Genomic DNA, 7361 nt, shown 5'->3' with positions numbered 1-7361 from the left:
AGTATAATAATCTCGTGTCTTGACATGCACTAGGGCATAGGTGTCAAACTCAGGTCCTGGAGGGCCGCTGCCCTGCATGTTTTCCAAGTCTCCCTGTTGCAACACACCTGATTCAAATGAACAGGTTCAATGTCAGGCTTGCGCAGAGCTTGCTGATGATCTGATCATTTGAATCAGGTGTGTTGCAACAGGGAGACTTGGAAAACATGCAGGACAACGGCCCTTCAGGACCTGAGTTTGACACCTATGCACTAGGGTGTTATCAGATAAAGCGTAGTAATTTTGCATTCGGAACGGGATCACTCTTTTCCATTCCAGAGAAGTCACCGTTTTCAGTTATTCGGGACGACGGCAGACTCCAGTACTGCAGTGAGAACCAATGCCATTACACGAGGGATGCCTTTCCATTGGCTTTGATTCGCTCCCCTGGGTTAGTGCTCACACCTGCCTCGCTGATCTGCTCGCAGCACAGTGGATGACATCACAACAATGCGATTGAAAACAGAGACAGGCCTGATGAACATCCCGCTATGCTATGACATCACTGCTTTTCAGACCCAGACGCTCACATGCAAACTGACAGGCAAACTCCTCACTCAGCCGGCCACATCCCTTAAAGGCACACATCCAAGTATGAATGCTGCAGTACACTATGTAAAGTAATTATGCTTCATAAAAATCTGTTTTTTTTTTTACAATTGCTTGTGTATCATTCAGATACTGTATCCCCAATATCCTGTCATCTATCTGAAGGTTCACGCACTAGTGTGCTCTTTGTCCTCACTAGTAGGACAACTTACTCGTGAGACAAAACTGTATACTAGTTGACATTTCCTCACAACTAGGGCGGCATGGTGGTTGATTAGCATGTCCGCCTCACAGTACAGAGGTCCAGGGTTCTTGTGTGGAGTTTCCATCTTCGCCCCGTGCCTGGTTTTCTTCAAGTACTTCGGTTTCCTCCCACATTCCAAAGAACATGCATGGTAGGTTAATGGAACACTCTAAATTGTCCCTAGATGTCATTGTGACTGTGAATGGTTGTTGTTTGACAGTGTGTGCCCTGTGATTGGCTGGCAACCATTTTAGGCTGTACCCCGCCTTCTGCCTGAATACATCCGGGAAAGACTCCAGCACGCCTTGTGAAGATTTGCGGCTCGGACAACGGATGGATGGATAGTACTACTATAGAAGCCCTATATGAAAAACAGGTACAATTTTGTTGTGTGTACCACACAGTAATTGACTTGTGGACAGTTTTGCCTCACTAGTAACATGCACTAGACCTACAGTACTAGGTATGCCAAAGCGGCCCTGCTATTGAAGACAGAAACCGTATAGTACGGCACCTGGATATCAAAGATATCAAACATTGAATAAATGCTCAAATGACAAAAGCTCTACTCGGAGAACAACTACATGTTACTAGTGTGGCAAGATGGCTTTATGGAAAGCCATTTGAGAATTTATCGTGATTCTAGGACAAGTTTAGTGCTTGATGACAATGAATAGAATTTAATGGTACAAGTAGCACACAGTTGTCACCTAGTGCAGGGGTCCCCAACCCCCGGTCTGCGGACCGGTACCGGTCTGTGGGTCATTTGGTGCCGGGCCGCACAGAAAGAATAAATAACTTACATTACTTCTGTTTAATTCATTTCGGAATCTGAAAGATGTTTTATTTCGAAAATTTACCGGATTCTCCGTCTACAGTATGTCACTCTTGACGCAGGTCAAGGCGCGCTTCTCGGTCACGCGATAGGGTACCGCTGAAATGAAACCCAGGAGCTAGCAAAATGTGTAAAAAAAACAAATGTCTTTGGAAAGTGGAAAAGGAGACAGATGAAGAGCCTATGACTTCCAAGAAAAAGAAAGCTACCGGTACATTTAATTGACAATATCTGGAGTCCTACTTAAATATATATTTATCTCAAAGGGAGATTCCCACGCATCAAGCCCACGCTGCATAATATGCGGCAATGGTGAGTCGTATTTTTCATGCACTTTGTGTCTTATTTTGAAGGCAGGTTTAAACGTCACCATCGCGACCAGAGAGTGTTGCGGCCATATAGGACGTTTCTTTTGTCATGGTTCATGTTTATTATTGTGTTTCGAAAATACCATAGTTTTCATGCAGGACATATTATATTATTTTGTTGTATTTATCTGTCACACCTTCAAGGCCGGTCCCTGAAAATATTGTCTGACATTAAACCGGTTCGTGGAGCAAAAAAGGTTGGGGACCGTTGACCTAGTGCACTGTTTTGCTTCACTAGTAAAATGTAGTAGTTCTCCTAGTAAAAAGGTTATCCTCGCGGTGGGAACAAACTACATACTAGTACATGGACCTTAAACTGGATATCATGGATAACGAATAAACGCTCAAGCGGTGCTACAAGTAGATTCCAAGAGGCTACTTGTTGTATATGGAGTTACGGATAGCGTTAGTTGCTGTTGGCGACAAATGGCTTTTGCTTTGCACAGTACAGTTTGAAGCACTTACGGATGTAGCGCCAAAAACTGTATTTACTGACACTGGATTTCTGAAACACAAAATGCTGAAGGTGGAGTAGTACACTTTCCTAACTTTGGTGTGGGCAGCATGGATGTTGTTGTAAATGCTCGTTTGTCTCTCTGTGTGCTCTGTGACTGACTGGCGACCAGTTCAGAGTGTCTGTCCACCTTCCGCCCGAATTCAGCTGGGAGAGGTTCCAGCACTCCCACCCCTGCGTGCCCCTGTGCGGTGTTGAAAATGGATGAATGGATACTGTAAATTAGAAATGCAGAAAACATACTGTAAGAAACTTACAGTATGTTACTGGATCACAGCTGTCAGTAAAATATGGTAATTTTAGTTGACCCAGTCAAATATTTGGTTACTTGGTTAGATATTGCTTTTATTTTCTTATTATTACTATTAGATAATGGCAGCATTCAAGACATTGATCAATGCCATTCTTATTGATGACCATATGTCACAAATGGATCAAATTGTCTGGCAAACATACGATGCGATGCGAAATACATCCAGCCGCGGCGGTAACAAACCGCTCTCCAAAGCCAAACGCCATACAACCAACGCGTAAGATAAAACACGGACAGCCGTGCAATCTGAGCCGCTTTTCCTTCATCGGCTTTGTTGTTGGAAGCAGTTGGAGATGAAAGCGGAGAGACGCAAAGCGTCCTTTCACCAGTGGATGCGTACGTGCGCACGCTAAGTTTCAAAGTCAACCTCTTTCGCTTCTCTTGTCCCGCCTTGATCCGTTTCAATCCCAAGCGCCGACTCTCAGTTCCAAACACGCATCCGCGCTGCGCGCCGAAGCTCCTCTCTCCTCATCCTCAACTTCAGCAGCCATCCGTGCAGCCGGACCGTCGCAGACTGTCCGACAGCATCTCCGTTTCAGGATTTTGACATAAAGTCGTCTTGTGTCTCTGCAGTCATGGCTTCAAATTACCCGAATGCAGTCGAAGAGGCGGTAAACATCCGCGTGGTCCTCAGATGCAGGTAATCTCCGTCGTTCCTGTTTTTTTTCTTCCCCAATTACCAACCATCGGGTAATCCTCGTCGTTCCTCATGAGTGTCCATCATTCCGTATTCAGTCGAGTCTGCGGCAATTTGAAAACAATGTCGAGATCGGGAGTCGCAACCAGCGGCTCCGGAAGGCTCTTTAGCGCCCCACTAGTGGCTCCCCGGACCTTTTAAAAAGTGTTTGAAAATGGAAAAAGATAGGGGAGAATAAACTGGCAAAGAATGGCAAAGCGAAGGACCGAAAGAAGCACTTTAAAACGGTACACGGCAGCTACGAAAGTTAACACGCTGCAAAAGTGCGCCCCGTTCCTCGTTCGTCTCCGGAGCAGTTGTGGCCGTCGCTCATTCTGGCCGCGTGCGTGCGTGCACGTGCGGTCACGCGTCCATTGCGGGAGGCTGCTTGATAAAAAATTGGAGCTTTGGTCAAAAAAGGTTGCCCCCCCCCCTGCTCTACGGGGGGTGGGGGGGGCTTTAATCAGGAAGGCTCATTGTGTATTGGTCGCCAACTTCAGTCATTTTGTGAGGTGATGCGAATAGATGGATACAGCATGCGCCGATAGGGCTCTTTTGGCTTGCCGAGCCCTGGTCTCGGTCGATGCGGTCATATTTGAGGTTGAACAATGCAGAGATTGAAGGGAGCTGAAAATGTTTGCGTGCATCCTGTTCCCTGCCAGACCTGGCAACGCAACGATGGGGAACATCCCGCCAGACAACAGGATTGTGTGGAATTTGCTTTCAAAGAAAGTTGGTGTGAAGACGCAAGGTCATGAGGAGGAGCCTCAGCAGTGGTACGAGTTTGATGAGGTCCGTTGATTTGCAATCTCCTCCACAGCATCGTTCTGCCGACAGAACCTGAGTGCACTTTTTGTTGATGTCGTTGGCATCCCGCAGGTGCTTGGAGCTTTCACCACCCAGATTGAAGTCTATAGCAGGCTTGTGTTTCCCATCTTGGATGAGGTCTTCTCTGGTTGCAAGTCCACCGTAATTGCGTCAGTACGCACACACACACACACACACACACACACATGCTCCTTTCTTCTCATAGTCGGCTCCATCCATCCATCCGTCCGTCCACCCGGCCGCGGACCTTCCAACAGCAGCGACCTTTCCGCCGAACAAAGCGGGGCTGTGACGATTGCTGCCCATTTCAGCCGCAAAAACCACAAGCGCCCCCGGGGCTGTCCTGCACCGACAGTCAAAGGGCACCGGCGTTTCTCCCACTCGAAATCAGCGCCGGCATACGCGTGCTGCCGAGAAGGCGCGACCGCCCAGCGCAGATTCCTCTCTTTTGACGAATGTCCGTGGCCAAATAATTGCTGAAAACGATCCGCGTCAGGTCCGCAAGACGTAGCAGCGCACACCACGTGACGAAACAAAACGCAAAAGCAGCAAAAAGCAAAAACAAAAGGCTCTCGAAGGAAGGCACCTGCCGACGGCCGCCTCCTCGGGCGCCATCTTGGACTTGAATGGATCACTGGAAATTGCAAACTCCTCCCTCATTCCCGGAGGGGCTGAACTTTGTTCTTGGTGGATGCGTTGCAGTTACGGGCAGATGGGAACGGGCAAGACGTTAACCATGATGGGAGAATGGAGTCCGGATGCAAGCTACACCTGGAACGAGGCAAGTTTGATGCGCCTCTCATTGGGCGACGGCCCCCCGCGAACGTTTCCCGACCGCTTGGCTCTCGTTACGCTCGCAGGACTCGCGGGCAGGCATCATCCCCAGAGCCATCCACTACATTTTTGAGAAGCTGGGTGGCACCGACTTCTCCGTCAAAGTCTCGGTGTTTGAAATTTTCAACGAGGAGCTCTTTGATCTGCTCCGTGAGGGCGTGCCGGAGCAGCCGCGTCATTCGCAGCAGCCGCAGCATCTGCAGATTTGCGACAACCCGCAGGTATCTTTTGCAGAGGTTCAGACATTGGAGAGAAGCCCCCCCCCCCCCCAAACCAACATTGGTTGGCCGATTCAAGGGACTCCGTTTCTGAATTCTCACGGTTAGGAGACGCGTTTGGGGCAGGACAGCTTTTACGGTCCGGGCACAAAATTGAGCTCAAAACCTCGAATGTTTGCCGTCAACTCGACTTTACTCGCGCAGCAGGCTGCGTTTTGGCGGACCGTTGGGCCTTTCTTCAAAAAGTGGCTCCTTGTCTCCAACTCGCCCAGAAAGCACGAATGGCGCGTTGCGTATTTTGAGACACGGCCGGCGCGCTCAGCTGTTGTGTCGCCGGCAGCACGGCACGGGGGTCAGACGCCTGCCTGAGGTGACGCTGCGCGACGCCGCTGAGGCCTACCCGATCCTCGAGCGCGCGTTCGCCAGGAGGAAGACGGCCCGCACGCCCCTCAACGCCCGCTCCAGGTAGGACGCGCGCGCCGCCCCGTCTTTGATCCGGAAAGGTTTTGACTTGCGGCTTTCACTTGTCTTGAATTTGTGCGCAGCCGCTCGCATGTGATCGTGTCTCTGAGTGTCCGGATAAAGGAGATCGAGGCGGACGGGACTGGGCGAACCACAGCCGGGACACTCAACCTGGTAAAGCAAACTTTTGCAACGTGATCCTGAACGTGCACCGAGAGCAGGTTGGGACAACGGCTCTGCAAAACTCTGCCAGTTCCCAAACTCTGGGGGGGGGGGTCCTTGTCGGAAAATCGTTCTGCCGCGCGGTCGAAAGTTCAATGGTGGTTGATCAATTGAAGAGGATGACATTTAAAAAAACGAACAAACAAACCAAAAACCCTTTGTTTGATCCTTGGAGCGGCATGGCGCGCCAGCGGTTAGTGCGTCGGCTTCGCAGTGCAGAGGTCTCGGGTTCGATCCCCGCTCCGGCCTCCCCGTGTGGCGTTTGCATGTTCTCCCCGTGCCGGCGTGGGTTTTCTCCGGGTCCTCCGCTTTCCTCCCACCTTCCAAAAACATGGCCGGCAGGCCGATTGCGCACGCGAAATTGTGTCCCCCGCCTACTTCCGGCAAACGGACAGCCGGGTTAGGCTGCGGCACCCCTCCCCCCTTGTCGCGACCCTCGTGACGAAAAAGCGGATCGGAAAATGGATGGTTCATTTGATCCTATTGATGGAAGAGAGCTGAGCATAAATGTACAAAGCCCATTCCCAAGAAGTCGGGAAGTTAAGAACAAATCGGGTGGGACAGGTGGTCTCCCGTGAAAGTGGAAATGCAAAGCGTACGACGGGCAGAGACCCCTCGACCATTGAGCCGCCGCCGTTGGACGGCCAGGAAGAATGGGACAAAATTCCACACGGATAAAACTTCAACGATGTGTGTCCCGCACGTTTTGGGTCAGCGTTGGCAAAAGGGAAGGTGAAGCTTGACGACAAAAGCGCCGGCTGTCACCGGTTGCGCTTGACGACGTACCCTTCCTAAATCCCGTCCACGTGCGTGTCAAATCATCTCTTCTCGGAGAGCTCCGCGCGCCTCCTGGGCGTTGTACCGTACTTTCGCGGGCCAACAAATATGGCGGCAAAGGACGTTACTCAAATGTTAAGTCTGCGGGCTTGATGGGAATCGGCAGCGTGGTGGAAGACGAGTGCCCGACTGAAGGTCGTCCTTTGGCGTACGTTCAAAAAGACAAAAGTCACAAGTGCGGCGAAGTACCGATGAGCCAAGAATGTCAGAAGAGGACAGGCCGTATTTGCACGGTTGCCAAGTGTCGACACGCATGACTCCCGTTTTTGGTTTATTTTTTTTTCCTCAAATTTGTCAATGCTTTGCAATGCTTGGCGCCGGCATTGTACCTTGTGGGTTTGTGTCGGGTGCAGGTGGACCTGGCGAGTAGCAAGAACTTCAGGCACCGCCGGGTGCCGGACCAGCGGGCGAAGGAGGCGGGA

Source organism: Hippocampus guttulatus, chromosome 3, assembly GCF_054856545.1.
Source record: "Hippocampus guttulatus isolate MCC_2025c chromosome 3, RoL_Hgut_1.0, whole genome shotgun sequence".
NCBI lineage: Eukaryota > Metazoa > Chordata > Actinopteri > Syngnathiformes > Syngnathidae > Hippocampus > Hippocampus guttulatus.
Note: the sequence above shows the minus strand (reverse complement) of the source record.